The 17,109-nt window shown below is 42.1% G+C and overlaps 1 long non-coding RNA gene across 1 annotated transcript in view; it reads left to right on the plus strand.

The window, feature by feature from the left end:
- Positions 1–1,920: 1,920 nt before the first annotated feature.
- Positions 1,921–17,109, plus strand: part of LOC122916414 — a 91,464-nt gene continuing 76,275 nt past the window's right edge. Inside the window, exons 1-2 of the long non-coding RNA XR_006386195.1 lie at positions 1,921–1,962; positions 8,119–8,187. This is a non-coding gene — a long non-coding RNA (uncharacterized LOC122916414). The remainder of the gene's footprint in view (positions 1,963–8,118; positions 8,188–17,109) is intronic.

Consider the following 17,109-nt stretch of genomic DNA (forward strand, 5'->3'; position numbering starts at 1 on the left):
CTTTTCCACCCCCTCACTTTAAATCTGGAGGTGTCTTTGGGCTTAAAATGAGTTTCTTGGAGGCAACATACAGATGGGTTTTGTTTTTTTATCCATTCTGATACCCTGTGTCTTTTGATTGGGGCATTTAGCCCATTAACATTCAGGGTAACTATTGAAAGATATGATTTTAGTGCCATTGTATTGCCTGTAAGGTGACTGTTACTGTATATTGTCTCTGTTCCTTTCTGATCTACCACTTGTAGGCTCTCTCTTTGCTTAGAGGACCCCTTTCGATATTTCCTCTAGAGCTGGTTTGATGTTTGCAAATTCTTTCAGTTTTTGTTTGTCCTGGAAGCTTTTAATCTCTCCTTCTATTTTCAATGATAGCCTAGCTGGATATAGTATTCTTGGCTGCATGTTTTTCTCGTTTAGTGCTCTGAAAATATCATGCCAGCTCTTTCTGGCCTGCCAGGTCTCTATGGATAAGTCAGCTGCCAATCTAATATTTTTACCATTGTATGTTATAGACTTCTTTTCCCGGGCTGCTTTCAGGATTTTCTCTTTGTCACTAAGACTTGTAAATTTTACTATTAGGTGACGGGGTGTGGGCCTATTCTTATTGATTTTGAGGGGCGTTCTCTGAACCCCCTGAATTTTGATGCTCATTCCCTTTGCCATATTGGGGAAATTCTCCCCAATAATTCTCTCCAGTATACCTTCTGCTCCCCTCTCTCTTTCTTCTTCTTCTGGAATCCCAATTATTCTAATGTTGTTTCGTGTTATGGTATCACTTATCTCTTGAATTCTCCCCTCGTGATCCAGTAGCTGTTTGTCCCTCTTTTGCTCAGCTTCTTTATTCTCTGTCATTTGGTCTTCTATATCACTTATTCTTTCTTCTGCCTCATTTATCCTAGCAGTGAGAGCCTCCATTTTTTATTGCAACTCATTGATAGCTTTTTTGATTTCAACTTGTTTAGATTTTAGTTCTTTTATTTCTTCAGAAAGGGCTTTTATATCTCCCAAGAGGGTTTCTCTAATATCTTCCATGCCTTTTTTGAGCCCAGCTAGAACCTTGAGAATTGTCATTCTGAACTCTAGATCTGACATATTACCAATGTCTGTATTGATTAGGTCCCTAGCCTTCGGTACTGCCTCTTGTTCTTTTTTTTTGCGGTGAATTTTTCCGCCTTGTCACTTAGTCCAGATAAGAGTATATGAAGGAGCAAGTAAAATACTAAAAGGGTGGCAACAACCCCAGGAAAATATGCTTTAACCAAATCAGAAGAGATCCCAAATCATGAGGGGGGAGAAAGGGGATAAAAAGAGGTTCAAAAAGAAAGAAAGAAAAAAAGAAAAAAAAGAAAAGAATTAAAAAAAGAAATCAAATAAAGAAATGTATAAAAAAGAAATATATATATATATATATTAGATAAAGTAGTTAAAAAACGTTAAAAAAGAAAAGGGTAAAAGTTACAAAAAATTTTAGCAGAAGAAGAGAAAAAAATGAAAAAGAAAAAAAATTAAATTAACTGCAAGACTAAAAAATCACAGGAACAAAGCCATGAGTTCCATGCTTTGCTTTCTCCTCCTCTGGAATTCTGCTGCTCTCTTTGGTATTGAAACCACACTCCTTGGTAGGTGAACTTGGTCTTGGCTGGATTTCTTGTCGATCTTTGGGGAGGGGCCTGGTGTAATGATTCTCAAGTGTCTTTGCCTCAGGCGGTATTCCACTGCCCTTACCAGGGGCCGGGCTGAGTAATCCGCTCGGGTTTGCTTTCAGGAGCTTTTGTTCCCTGAGCGCTTTCCGTAGAGTTCTGGAGGACGGGAATACAAATGGCGGCCTCCTGGTCTCCCGCGCGGAGGAGCCGAGAGCCCGGGGCCCCACTCCTCAGTGCGCCCCCAGAGAACAGCGCCCAGTAACTGCCATCTGCCTTACCTCTGGCCACGCTCCGAGCTCAACGAGCCTGTGGCCAGTTCAAGGTAACACCGAGCTGTGACCTTACTGTCGGCTCTGTCTCTGTAGCCGGCTTTCCTGTTCTAATTCCCGCAAGCTCTGCGACACTCAGACACCCCTGATCCTTCTGTGACCTTGCGGGCCCTGAGGCCACACTGCCCTCGAGTGGGCTTCGTCCTGATTTAGCCTCTGGAGCGATGTCCCTCAGCAGAACAGACTTTTAAAAGTCCTGATTTTGTGCTCCGCTGCTCTGCCACTTGCCGGGAGCCAGCCCTTCCCCCCGGGGTCTATCTTCCTGTCGCTTTGGATTCACTTCTCTGCCAGTCCTACCTTTCAGAAAGTGGTTATTTTTCTGTTTCTAGAATTGCTGTTCTTCTTCTCTTTGATCTGCCGATGAATTTGCAGGTGTTTGCAATCTTTAGATAAGCTCTCTAGCTGATCTCCTGCTAGCTGAAGTAGTCTCAGCCTGCCACTTCTCCGCCATCTTGACTCCTCCCCCCTGCCTTCTGGATTTTGATGCTTGTTTCCTTCACCAAATTAGGAAAATTCTCCACTATAATTTAATTCAATATATCATCTGCCCCCTTCTCTCTTTCTTCTTCTTCTGAGATCCCAATTATTCCAATATTGTTTCTTCTTATGGTATCATTTACCTCTCAAATTCTTCCCTTGTAATCCAGTAGTTATTTTCTCTTTTTTTCTTTATTCTCCATCATTTTGTCTCCAAATCAGTAATTCTCTTCTGCCTCGTTTGTCCTGGCTCATTTGTCCTGGAGTTAGAGTCTCCATTTTTTATTGCACCTCATTAATAGCCTTTTTGATTTTGACTTGGTTAGATTTTAGTTTTTCATTTCCCAGAAAGGCATTCTTTAGTATCTTCTATGCTTTTTCAAGCCCAGCTAGCATCTTTATAATCATAATTCTGAACTCTAGTTCCGACATCTTACTAATGTCCATAATTGATTAAGTCCCTAGTCATCGGTACTGCCTATTGTTATTGTTTTTTTTTTTTAAGGTAAGTTTTTCTATTTTGTCCAGAGAAGAATAGAGTGAATGAGAGAACAAAGTGTACAAAGGTTAACAATGACCCCAGAAAAATATACTCTAAAGATATCAGAAGAGACTGGAAATGGGGGCAGGGAGGAGAATGAAAGAAAAAAAATAAAAAAGAATATGATTAGGCTGGTGAATAGAACAGAGCCACACACTATATTTTGGGTGTAATTTTGTCTGTTAGAGGAAACTGCCTCCCAAAATTATAAAAAAAGAAAAACCTTTATATATATATATATATATATATATATATATGGTTAAGTATAATGAAGGGATGGAATATAACTATAAAAATGAAAATTAAAAAAGATTAAAAAATGAATTGATAAGATATTGGTTAAAATAGGAAAGAAGAAAAATTCAAAAAAGAAAAGAAAAAAAAGGATATTAAAAAAATTAAAGTTGAAAGACTAAGGAATCATTGGAAAAAAGCCATTAATTCTATGTGCTGTATTCTCCAAGCACTGCTGTTTTGCATTTCTCATTTATCAGTAAACCTGGTCTTGGTTGGATGTTTTTGCTGATCTTCTGGGGGAGGGGTCTGTTACAGTGATTCTCAAATGTCTTTGACTGAGATGGAATTGTACTGCCCTTGCCAAGGGCCAGGTTAAGCAATCTGCTCAGGTTCGCTCTTGGGAGCTTTTGTTCTGTGAATGCTTTCTGTACAGCTTCGGAGGAGGAGAATGAAGATGGCAGCCTCCCAATCTCTGGCCCGTAGGAGGCAAGAGCTTGGGGCCCCACTCCTCAGTGTGCTCTCAGAGAAAAGCAGTCAATCCCTCCCATTTCCCTGGTGTCCTGCCACACTCTGTGCTCACCTGGCCTGTGAGCAAGCATTTCTGTCTCTGGCAAAAGGCCCATTTTGAGTCTCCAAACCCAGTAGATTCCTGTAGTGTGCTCCCACACCACTCCTCCTGGAGGAGGAAGGTGAGTCTCCCTGCATCTGCAGCTAGTTGTGTTCCTGCCAGAAGAGCAGTGGCCTGACCGAGCCTTGGATCATGGTTTAAGGTAGCCCCGAGGTGAGAGCCCCCACTTTGGCTCCATCTCTGCAGCTGGCTTCCCTGCTGTAATACCTGGGAACTCTGCCACACTCAGACATCCCTGTCTGAGTCCCTGTGGTCCTGAGACCACATTACCCATGAGGGCCTCTGGAACATCGTCCCTTAGTGGAGCAGATTTCTAAAAGTTCTGATTTTGTGCTCTGCTGCTCTACTGCTTGCCAGGCCTTTCCCCCTTACCCCACCTCCCCACTGTTTCCCTTCCTGTATGTTGCCTCGGATTTACTTCTCCACACGTCCTACCTTCCAGAAAGCAGTGGTTTTTCTGTTCCAGAATTGCTGCTATTCTTTTCTTTGATCTCCTGCTGAGTTTGTAGGTGTTTAGAATGGTTTGATAACTATATAGCTAAATTCCTGGGACCCAAGGAAATTTAGGTCTCTCACTCCTCTGCCATCTTGCTCCTCCCATCTACTGTAGGTTTTTGTTTAGTGGTTATCATGAGGCTTACATAAAACAATTTAGAGATGTTATAGTCTATTTTAAGTTGATTAAAGCTTAACTTTGCATACAAAAACAGTGCCTTTTTATCCCTGTTCATTTCTGTTTTTGATGCCACAGTTTACATCTTTTTATATTGTGTATGCATTAACAAATTGTTTTAGGTACAGTTATTTTTAATACTTTTGTTCTTTAACATTTTATACTGGAGTTAAATGGTTACTACCCCACCATATTATAGTAATATAATCTTCTGAATTTAACTACTTACCTTTACTATTGTTTTTTATAATTTCATGTTACTAATTATGTCTTTTATTTCACCTTGAAAACCTCCTTTCAACATTTCCTGTAAAGCAGGTCTAGTGGTGATGAAATCCCTTAGCTTTTTTTTTTCAATTTATTTATTTTCAGAAAAACAGTATTCATTATTTTTTCACCACACCCAGTGCTCCATGCAAGCCGTGCCCTCTATAATACCCACCCCCTGGTACCCCAACCTCCACCCCCCCCCCGCCACTTCAAACCCCTCAGATTGTTTTTCAGAGCCCATAGTCTCTCATGGTTCACCTCCCCTTCCAATTTAAGCTTTTTTTTTTTTTAAACCTTTATCTTTCTTTTATTTCAGAAGTACAACTTTGCTGAGCAAAGTATTCTTTGTTGCTCCTTTTCCCTTTCAGCACTTCAAATATAATATTCAGCTCTCTTCTAACCTGCAAAGGTTTTGCTTAGGAATCTGTTTATGGCCTTATGAGGGTTTCCTTATAGGTAAGGATTATTTTTTTCTTTTGCTGCTTTAAAAATTCTCCCCCCCCCTTTTTTTTTTGATTTTGGGTAGTTTTATTGTGTGGCTTGGAGTAGAACTCTTTGAATTGAAAATTTTGGAAACCTATGAGTTTCATAAAATTTGATGTCTCCATTTCCCCCCAGATTTGGTAAGTTTGCTGTCATTATTCCTTTAAATAAACTTTCTCTTTATACCTCTCTCCTCTTTCTGGGACTCCAATAACGTACATATTGTTTGTCTTAATGGTATCCCATATAGTGTGGTATCATATTCATGTAGATTTTTTTCACTTTTGTTTATTCTTTTTTCTTTGTTTGCTTCTGTCTGGGAATTTCAAATAACCTGTCTTTGACTTCACAGATTCTTGCTTATGCTTGGTCAAGCTTAACATTGCACTTTTCATTTCATTCATTGTGCTTTTTAGCTCTAGGTTTTCTGTTTACTTTTTTTTCATGATTTCTTGCCTCTGTTAAACTTCCCATTTTGTTCATGTGTTGCTTCTCCAATTTTATTGAATTGTCTTTTCTGTGTTTTCTTGTAGCTCATTGAAATTCCTTAAAGCAACTATTTTGATTTCTTCATCAAGCAAATTGCAGATTTTGGTTTCTTTGCGGTAGATTTCTGGAAAAACATTGTCATGTTTCCTTGATTTTTCATGTTTCTTGAAGTCTTACATTGCTGTCTTTGTATTTGAAAAAGCAGCCACCTCCTTCCTTCTTTCCTGACTACCTTCAGGAAAGAAATACATTCTGTCAGCTCTGCTAGGGATTCTGAGGCTTTCTTAGATATTTTCTTTATATATGCCTCCTCCACATCTCTAGTTCCCTTTTAAGGTTATATGCCTTTTCTAGATCTTGCAAAGCCAGACAGGGTGCTTTCTCTACAGTGTTGCTAAGTGCTCAAGTCTATGTATTTTCTCTAGTCCTGCAGAGTATGGCCAACTTTCTGTGCCTTCTTGCTAATCGTCTACAAAAACTTTCACTTGTCTCCCTTAGAAGTACATACAGGGAGCCAGCCACAGGATGGGAGTCTGTGTGGGTGAGGCAAGTGGAATGTCGGTGGGGGGAGGGTGTCCTGTGGGCAAGTTAGGGGATCCACAGGCAAGGTCTCCCTGGTGGCTCAAAAGCAGGCTTCCTGATGAATCTGCAAAGTGGTTAGTACATGTCTTATACGCCTTCCAAGAGCCCTGGCTTCTGTCCTTCCAACCTATCCCTACCCTAGGGCATCAGTATTCCGAATGGGGCAAAAAGAAATGGGCTTCTTCTGCAAAGCTGTGGAACCCAGGTGCTCACTCATATGCCCTCATTTCCTCCTTGGGAGAGAACTGGATGGAGAATGTCTCTCTTGGCATAGAGCTGTGCCACCTTGCGGAAAAGAGATGTAGGTAAAATGGCACTGTTTCTCTAACCCTCTTTGATGTGTCCAATCTTGGATATTTTTTTGCTCCAACAGTATGCTGGAACTTCTTTGCTATACACCTGGACTTCCGTAAATATCCTCTCATCCATAGGTGATTGTTAAAACTGGTGTTCCTTGGGTTGGGGGGGAGACAGTAGGAAATGCCTATTTTTCCATTTTGGTGACATCACTCTCATATCTGCTTAGTCATTTCAATATTCCCCTATTATAAAGAATCCTGTGATAAGCCCCATTGTGTGGAGCCTTTCTCTATGTTAAGGATTATTTCTCAAGAATATTTCCTAAAATAGGAAATTACTAGCAGCAAAGTAAAAGCAGTTTTAAGGGTCCTGAATTATACTGCCAAATTGCTCTCATGAAAGGTTCTGCAAAATTACAGTTCTGATAGCAAGACACAAGCCTCCTTGTTTCATTTCACTCCCTATCATTGAATATTACCTAAAAACCTTTCTTAATTTCATAGGCAGTTTCCAACATATTGTGATTTAAAGTTTTTTTTTAAAGATTTTATTTATTTATTTGACAGACAGGGATCACAAGTAGGCAGAGAGGCAGGCAGAGGGAGAGGGGGAAACAGGTTCCCTGCTGAGCAGAGAGCCCGATGTGGGGCTCGATCCCAGGACCCTGGGATCATGACCTGAGCAGAAGACATAGGCTTTAACCCACTAAGCCACCCAGGTGCCTCTAAAGTTTTGAAACCCTATAGCATCCTATTTGTCTTCAAATATACAAGCTTGCATATCACTGCAGCAAGGAGAAAGAATATTTCTCGTCTTGCTCTTGTTTGGTAGTTATTAAAATGAAAAAAGAATTCAAACACATTTGTGTTTTTTTTTTTCCTGTGATGTATATAATTACTTGTACACACATTTTCAAAGCAAAATCATCAGCTGATTATCTCCAGATAAACATCCAATCAAATGTCATTAGTATTCACATTGGAAACAAGCAGCATTTTCATTGTGAACCATCAAGATTGCCCAATCTGTAGGGAAGAGATGAAACAGAGACAATTGCTAAAGGAACTAACAGCACAGCACTTTTAAGGACCCATAAAGAGCATGTAGTTCGGCTTCCTGCACACCTGTTTTCATTTGTGCTTTCAAATTGAAGAAAGTTTACAATGAGTCTTGACAACAATAAGCGCCATATGTTAAAGACAATCATTGCTCTAGCCTGTGGCTTCCCTAAAAGAGCTGTGGTTGAGAAATACCATTTTACACCCTAATAGGAAACAATGAGAACTACTTTTCTTTTCTTGTGTGTTTAAGAGTTCTCCCATGAACCGGGGCACTGACACTGGCATCTATGTAAACATTTGCCAAATACATAATTTGGGGAAACAAGCTCTAGTAAGAATAGGTACATGCTAATGGTTTAAGACCAATGATTTTGTTTTGTTTTGTTTTTGTAAATCATCTCCTTTAAGCCTTAGCACCAGTCTCTGGGAAGAAGGAAGCCTTGGAGGAGACAGAGCTGAGCCCAGGACCGTCCTCTGGTATGTGGTGGCAAGTTAAGTTCATTGAATTCAAAGCTCTTGCTCTTTCAACACCAGGTTGTTTGTCTCTCATTTCTCAAATAAGGTCTACAGCCAAGACCTTGCATCCCCTGCTCATTCCCTGCTAGCTGGAGTTGCTGCTATAACTTTGATGGGGTCCATTAAATTTCATGGGTTTTATGGCCTCCCTCCAAAGCATCCTTTTGTGCTTACCCAAAGACAAAATCCAACTACAAGCAGGACTGATGTGGGTGCAGGGCTTTTCTTTTCATGGGGACTGCATACATTTGACTGATAAAAATGATGTGGTTTGGGAATCGCCTTTGTTTGTGAGAGCAATGCTAGTCACTGTCATTTGGAAAGCCAGTCTGCATCTCCTTTGCCAAGGCTCAGAATTAATTTCATTCAACTCTGTTCTGACTTTGTGGCCTCTATGGGCATGTACGTGGCCAGACATTCACCTTGGCCTGAAAGGATATAACTCTTGAGCTGGAGGGAGGCCAGACAGTCAGGTTGGGTCCCTCTAGAAAGAGTGTCAGTGTCTTGGGCACCTTGATCTTATCATATGATAGATGGAAACAGCTTTTTAAAAGAAAGAAAACAATAGGACTTGTGTTAGGATAATTTAAGACTTTGTGCCAGAATTAATGGTAGTCTTGGTTCCATATTAACGGGCTTTTTGTTTTGAGTAGAGCTCTTATACACTGTCTAGGTTTTTTCAAATTGTCTCGGTTTTCTCACTTGTGCAATAAGAACTTGGACATATCACAAAGTTTTGCTAAATCAAATGAGACAATGAGTGCAGAAGCACTTTGTAAAATTAAAGCTGATGTGAGCTCATTGTCCAGATAGTTGTGTTCTCAAATCTGACATTTCTCTTCCTTCTGTCCTATGACTCCTCATTATCCCCCTGCACTGCCTCCCCTCCCAGGTGCATCATGGAATTCTGTCAGAAATGTCAGGCTAAGGTGATTTCCATCCAGAGAGAGGCTTGGAGAAGTCAGCTCCTTACAGTAAACACTGTAGGTATGAATGTTCTCAGTTCTGTAGAGTGAGTGTCTGATTCGTGACAGCTCATACCCCTTAACTGCTTTCATCTCTGACATTCTAGCAAAAAATTACCTTTGCACTGTTTCAGCTGATAGAAAGGAAATTGCTGTTTTGTGGTTATTTGTTTGGAATTAGGCAGCAGAAAAGAAAACAGTACCCTGCTAGGCAAGCCATAAAATGGGATTTATCCCTTCAACCTCTTGTAAAATTAGAAGACCCAATAAAACAGGGAGCACAGAGCACACTTTCCAGAAGTAAAAGATAACAGAGCATATGGTAAATGGAGCAAATTGTGGATGGTGGTGATGCGAGAGCCAAGGAGGAAATTGCAAGAGTGTAGATATTTCAGCAAACTCTTAATTCAGGACCCTGACTGTGCCCTGGAAACTTGTTTTCTTTAGGACTATATGGTTCAAAGACAAGTGTTCAAGCTAGATTTTAATGAACAAGGCAAGAATGACCCTTGAATGGACACAGGTTAATTCTTTCCAGCTACCCACTCAACAGTGCTTGGACTTACTTTTAAAGAACTTGTTTTTTTTCTTTTTTTTGCTTTGTCCCTCCAGTCCCTCGGGCATCTAACTAATGGGAGCTCATGTTCATGTTTTCATCTCAGACTGACTTACTGTTGGCAGAAAGCAGACTTTGAGTGCACCAGGAGTGGAAGGAGTTGGTTGGGAGGCCTGTGAGCCACAGGGCAGTAAATAGATTGACACAGACAGATTGATGTGCTTAGTTCAGTCTGTTCCGTAACAGGAGTTCTGCGGCTATGGAGTTGGAATACAAGGCTTCTTGGAAAAGATTGACTCTGTGCTTTCCCAAGAAAGAGTAATTAACAGTTCTGATGCAATCAGTTTCACAAGGCTTTTGTGTAACCTGTGGACTGTGTCCATTTTGAAGGACATTTTGAAGGATTACTGTTAAACTTTGGTAAAATTTCTAAATTATTTCCTTTTTATCTGGAGAAAGAAAATAAAATTCTTTTTTTAAAAAAAAGATTTTATTTATTTATTTGAGAGACAGAGATCACAAGTAGGCAGAGAGGCAGGCAGAGAGAGAGAGGGAAGCAGACTCCCTGCTGAGCAGAAAGCCTGATGTGGGGCTCGATCCCAGGACCCTGAAATCATGACCTGAGGTGAAGGCAGAGGTTTAGCCCACTGAGCCACCCAGGAGCCCCAAGAAAATAAGATTCTTAAAAACAAAACAAAACAAAACAACCTTGTTATTCTGAACCAACTTTAAACTAACAGAAAAATCTAAATAATGTGAAGAGTTCCCATATATCCCTCACCGAGCTTCCGCTGATGTTGACATTTTACATAACTGTAGAACAATTACTAACACCAGGAAATTAACATTAGTAGAATACTGTTAACAAAATAAAGACTATGTGTTTCTTACTTCTTATTCTCCTGTGAACTGTAACTTCTGGATTGACCCTTGTTTTTCCTGACCTTGGTATGTTTGAAGAGTTTTGCTGGATATCCCTCAATTTGGGTTTGTCTGGTGATTTTTCCTGAAAGGCCTGAGGTTATACACTTTTATTAAGAATACTAGAGAATGAAGCTGCAGCCTTAGTGTGTCATATCAGGGGGTTCCAGGTGTCAGTGTGGTATAATTACTGGTGATGTTGACTTGATTACTTGGTGAAGGCAGTTTCTGCTGAGGTTTCTCCATTGTAAGTTTACTACTATTCCTTTCGTAGTTAGTAAGTATTTTGGGGAAGACACCTAGAGACTCTGCAAATCCTGTTTCTCCTGAAACTCTTGCTTACTAATTTCAGCCCCTATCGCTGGATCTTTCCTGGAAAAAATATTACTGTAGTGTTTGCATAATGGGGACAACCTATTTCCTTCTCCATTTATCAGTTGGAGAAAATGAAGAAAAGACCATCCTATATGGGATGGTCTGCCCTTTTCCTCCATTTATTTACTGATGCTATACATTTAAAAAATGTTTATCAGTGAGAACTCAGTGATATTTATTCTATGCTATGTGTAATACCCTAATACCTTCCCTTTCTATTTTGTTTGTAAAAATGTGTTCCAGTCTTGTCATTAGGATCCTTTTCAGGTTGGCTCCTGTGGTCAAGCCTCCATCTTTTTTGAGCATTTCCTGACTTCTGGTACCACAAGATGCTCCGGGCTCATCTTGTATCTTGTATTTTCCCTGATCTTGTTCTGGAATTTACTACTTCACAGATAGCCTTGTTGTTGTTGTTGTTGTTGTTGTTGTGTGTATGTGTGTGTGTTTAATAGGTGGAAGATGGTTAGAAACAAAATCAGAGCACTGAGAGTGTTGATCATTTCTGGGTGTCCCTGCTTCTAGTGCTTCCAGGAAAAAGTGGGAGAAATTTGCACACGTGCCTGCCCATGTGTATGCGCACATCTGCACCTATCCTTTACCTGTATATTCATATGAAAGACATGACTTTGTACCAGTCCTTCAGATACCCATGCAGTAGCATGGGTCGCCCTTGGGCTTTATCCCTTTCTTGGGTTGTAACTGTTTTCTCTAACCGTCAGGAACCTGGTTCTCATTAGCTTCAAAATATTCCTCGTTTGCTCAGTTTTCATATGAGCATGGATTACTTTCAGATTCACAACCCATACTCCAGTAAGAGACACATTTGCTGATGAGATTGCAGCATTTATGTATTTTTTTTTTTTTGGTCTTAATTCCTACAGTATCTAGACAAGATGCTGCTTTCCATGGTGACTTAAGTCAGTCTTCCCCTCCCCCTCCCTTCGGTGTGGTTATGGATGGTATTCATTTGGAATACGGCTTTTAAAACAAAACACATGCTCAAGTTTGCATGCCAAGGTGAACATGCTTGTGACAGCTTCTGTCTCAACTGGCTTCTTCTTTCCAATCCCATCTGCTACTGCAGTCTTCCCATGCGGAGCCACCAGCCTCTTTGCCAAGCCTGGGTTTTTGTCACACACTACAGTCCTTCTTTGGAGAGCTGCACATGGTCTCGATTCAGAGGTCTGTCCAGGACTCCTGGGCACCCCAGCACAAAGGGCCTTTGACATGTGCCAGAACCTGCCTGCCTCTGCTTTGTGGGGACGGCTCCTGACCAGCCAAAACCCCGACCCGGGCTGGGCCTCAGAGGGTGCCTCAGAATGGGCTGGGGCAGGCCCAAGACATCTCAGGCAGTGACATGTGGTGAGCTTGTACCTGTGCCTCAGGGAAACATCTGCCTGCTTGCTGTCCTTCAGTTTGCTCCAATGTCTATGTGCTTTGTAACTAGGGGCACAGTGTGGGTTTCCCCTCATCTCCGTTTGGAACCCTGAGCAATTTAAAAATAAGAACCCCAACTGGGAGGCCATCTCCAATAACCCTGCTTACAGGAAAGAGGGAGGGCAAATGCCTCCTGCTGTTGCTCTAGGCCTGCAGAATTCCTTCACAGTCGGGGCCAAGGTCACCCTCTGCCTACAGGTCAGCAGGACCAGGGAAAGAAGGCTGTGGAGAAATCCCCCACAGAGGGAGCCTGGGAGAAGAAGCTGAGTTCTCGGGGAGGTAAAAGGGGAAGAATTGTGTGAGTGGGAACAACCAGTCTCCAAAATGAAAGTGTACTTGTAGGTTCATTTACGTGTGACAGGACCCAAGTCTACTTCGGTTTTGGTAGACTTTTCTCTCTTTAGACTTGAAGATGCTGAGGGCAAAGAGATCTTTTTTTCTTCATTATCTATATCCTTAGAAAGCATGTCAATTGAATGCAGAGCCCATGAAGAAATGAAATAAAAAGATGAGTTTTAAGACCTAAGTGTCCTAAGGAGAGGATTACCAGAGTGGGGGTGGACGTGGATGCCTGCGCTGGGCGAGAGGAGCTTCATCGGGTCCCAAAGGTGGAAGAAGGGAGATGAGCAGGTGGGGAGGGAGAACACATTCCATGCAGACCAGGGAAGCATGGTTAGGATGGTCAGGATGTTTGGGGCACTGCAGCTAAGAAATTGAATGAAAGTGGGGAATGATGGGGGATGAGGTTGATATAGTTGATTAGGACCAAATCCTAGAGAGAGAGAGCAGAAGCTTTAATAGTTAGAAATTGAAATTTGGAGCCAAATAGATGTGTTTGGTTTCATACAAGTTTATATTTTGTGGACCTTTTTATTGTTACAAGGTATGTTCCTATACTTGTGATGGTTGAAATAGTTCTGTGGTTCAGGGGTGTGTGTGTGTGCATGTGTGTACTTGTCTCTTTATCTTCTATCTGTCTGTCTATCATCATCATCATCTATCATTCCAACTATCCTCATCATCATCTATCATCAATTAATCTGGGGTAGCAGTCAAGTCTACAATGTTGTAAAGTTTGGAGTCAGTCTGCTGCTGTCTCCAATACTTCCTCTCTGGTGACCTTGGATCGGTCACTTCACCTCTAAGAGTCCCAGTACCCTTGATCTGTGAAGTGAGCCTGGGAACAACAAGAGCCAGGCCACAGAGTTGCTGTCAAGATGGGTCGCTGCATGAGCAGCGTGGTGGGTACCTGGCTTTGGGAAGCACTGCCGGTGCTGTCATTAGCAATGACACTAACTCTACAGGGAAATGGTGCTGCTGGTGCCCATGTTCAAGCATGGACATCTGATGTTTCTGGAAAAAGGAGGAGTATAAGGAAGCCATGTTTCAGGAAAAGTTGATCCCAGAGCATGCGGGGTGGGCTGATGTGAGGGGATTGTCCGAGTAGCCAGTTGTGGGCACAAATGATGCACACGTGAAAACATAGTGACACAAGAAGATAAAAAGTCCCAGGTAAGTGAGACAGACAGGTGAGCCCCAAGAGGATGGTGAGATACAGAAAAGGAGCAAGAGAGGAGGCATGGACAAAGAAGTGAGATCTGAGGTTGGTTCAACTCCTGAGCTTGACCCTAGTTTTGGTCAAACAGAGTATCTTTTACTTATATAAAGATGGAATTCTGGGAGAGTGTCATGGAGGATACAATGGAAATATCCCATGATGCCACTTCCTCCCAGCATTGTTCTCCCCTTCTTGAGAAGATAGGATTTTCCTTGCTGTTGTAATGTCGCTTATCTACAGATGACGGCAAAGCCTCCTGATGATTCGTGAGCAGCTCGTTAAAAGCTGGGCATTTCCCTGACTCTTGAAGACAACACTTTGAATGTGCCAGGGAGTCAGCCCCCCTGTTCAGGAGGTGGAGAGAAGGTGAAGGTGCATTTTATCCCTTGCACACAAGGACAAGGGAGAATATCTCCGGAACAGTATGTTTGGGTTCTTATGAACACATGCGGTGTTTGGTGAGGCACTGCAGCTTCAATATTATTTTCTTGGTGAACGAATAAAAACTAAGAAGGGTGTAGATGTGTCCAAGTGGAACAGGGCAGGCATAAGGATGCCCACTTTGTCATGGAGAGCCCCTCACATGGTCTACCCACGGGACGACATCATGACTACATTAGTCATTTGGTTTCACGTGGCTTGGGTGCTTTTCCTTTAAATAGCCTGAGGGTTTCCATGGAGCTAATTACCTGCCATTTATTAAAGAACCACAAGTTATCTGTGTGCATGAATATATGCATTTTTGTTACCCAGCCAGAATCTCCCTGTAGTGCCTTTCTGATCTGAACTTCAGCTTCTTCTGTTGCGGGAGAGAAGTATCTCTTTTGCTTTTCTTTCTAATCTAATTCTTCTCCTGCTTCCCCCGCCTCTTCTTCCTTATCCTCTGCTCTCTGTGGTTCTCATGTGGAATCAATACTGCACACAGGTGAGTTGGTTCTTATAGTAGAGATGATAACTTAACTGCAAAAATTCTGCGATGCCACCATTCTCTATCTCCCTCCACCGCTGGTGGCCTCTCCTTATGTTTCCGTCTCCTTACATGTAATGGGTTGAGGCCTCTCCAAATTCCTATGTCGCAAGTCCTAACCTCCCATCCCTCAGAATATGAACTTCTTTGGAAATAGGGTCATTGCAGATGTAATTAGTTAAGATGAAGTCATACTAGGATAGGATGGGCCCCTAATCCAATATGACCAGAATCACTATAAAAAGGTGAAATTTCAATACACACACACACACACACACACACACACACACACACACACGGGAACTTCATGTGAGCAGGAAGACAGAGACTAGAGTTTTGAATTTATAAGTCAAGTGACACCCGTGATTTCCAGAAGAGTGCCAGAAGGTGGGTGGGGACATAGGGCACAGGCCTCTCTGGGTATTTGTATCCTGTTTACACAAAGATGGAGTGTTTATAATACTTTAGCTAGCTCGCATATCTTGAATACCTTTATCTTTACCAATGAGAGCCCATTTCTATGTCTATCTTGCTTCAACAAGCCACTGTTTTCTCCAATGCAAACGTCTTCCTGACATTCAGAATGATCACTAGAGTAGATAAAAGCATTGGTTGAAATGTGAGTAACAGGGGCACTTAGAGCAGCTCCTTCTAGAATACAGGTAGGTCAGGGCTTTCACCTCAGGACTGTGGGTCACCCCGGGACTGTGGGTCACCCCGGGACTGTGGGTCACCTCGGGACTGTGGATCACCCCGGGACTGTGGGTCACCTCGGGACTGTGGATCACCCCGGGACTGTGGGTCACCCCGGGACTGTGGATCACCCCGGGACTGTGGGTCACCTCGGGACTGTGGATCACCCCGGGACTGTGGGTCACCCCGGGACTGTGGATCACCCCGGGACTGTGGATCACCCCGGGACTGTGGGTCACCCCGGGACTGTGGATCACCCCGGGACTGTGGGTCACCCCGGGACTGTAGTTCACCCCAGGACTGTAGTTCTGATGTTTGGACAGTTAGCTTGAGCTAACACACATAACATCATACTGTGTTTTCTGAAGTATTCTTTATAATCTTTTTTTTAAAAAAGATTTTATTTATTTGTTAGAGAGTGAGAGAGCGCTCAAGTAGGGGAGTGGCAAGCAGAGCAGGTGAAAGAGAAAAAAGGCTCCTGGCTGAGCAAGGACCCTGACATGGGACTGAATCCCAGAATCCTGGGATTATGACTTTAGCTAAAGGCAGACTCTTAACCGATTGAGCTACCCTCTTCTGAAGTGTTTTAAGAGGAAGTACGAAACCCCAGGACTAATGCTTTGCTAGGCCAAGCCAGTTAAACACAGTCGCTACCACTCCCTATTGTGTTCCATCCTGTGTTTTCTGTCATTTCTGCCCCATTTCGATCCCATATCCTGTAGGCTGTGGGTGCTCATGTGAAGCACGAGGATGTGGGCACTGAAAGTCAGATGAGGGAACTTAGAGCTTGTACAGTACTTGACTCTGGCAAGCCATGCTAAAGTTGAAACATAGGAGAGCACATGAAAGGTAAACAGATGCACACTCCTGAGATAGGATTAATGTCCCAAATCCACCAGTACTGGTCATGTGGCTTTGGCTGCTACTTCATCTCCATGGAGCGGAATGTCCTCATCTTTAAAATGTGCAGTCTGGATGAAATGTTCTGTAAGGACTCTTTTAACCCTGCCAAATTACTTTTTTATATTCTACTGTGTGGACACAGGCAGCATGGATTCTTTGTGGAAGGAATGGGTAAGAATTCTAGAGGGAAGACAAATGCAATTTTTAAAAATTTGCTAATAAGTTATGTGTAAAAATGCCATTTACAGTATGGAGCTACTCACTGGTTTCTTGAGTCCTACCCATGACTTGATGGTGTAAGGGACATTGCTGGCTGGTACATTTCATCCTACTTATTTATGCGTACATGTATTTATTACCCTACACACTTAAGATAGGATTTAAGGTGAAATTCTTCCACTCTCCTTCTTCCTAATTTTTTCATAATTTTCATACAGAGCACTAGGTGGCAATGTTGTGTTTTTAAAATCACTTTATTTTCCACACTATTTGATGAGATGCTACTTAA

This window comes from Neovison vison, chromosome 8 (assembly GCF_020171115.1).
Source record: "Neovison vison isolate M4711 chromosome 8, ASM_NN_V1, whole genome shotgun sequence".
NCBI lineage: Eukaryota > Metazoa > Chordata > Mammalia > Carnivora > Mustelidae > Neogale > Neogale vison.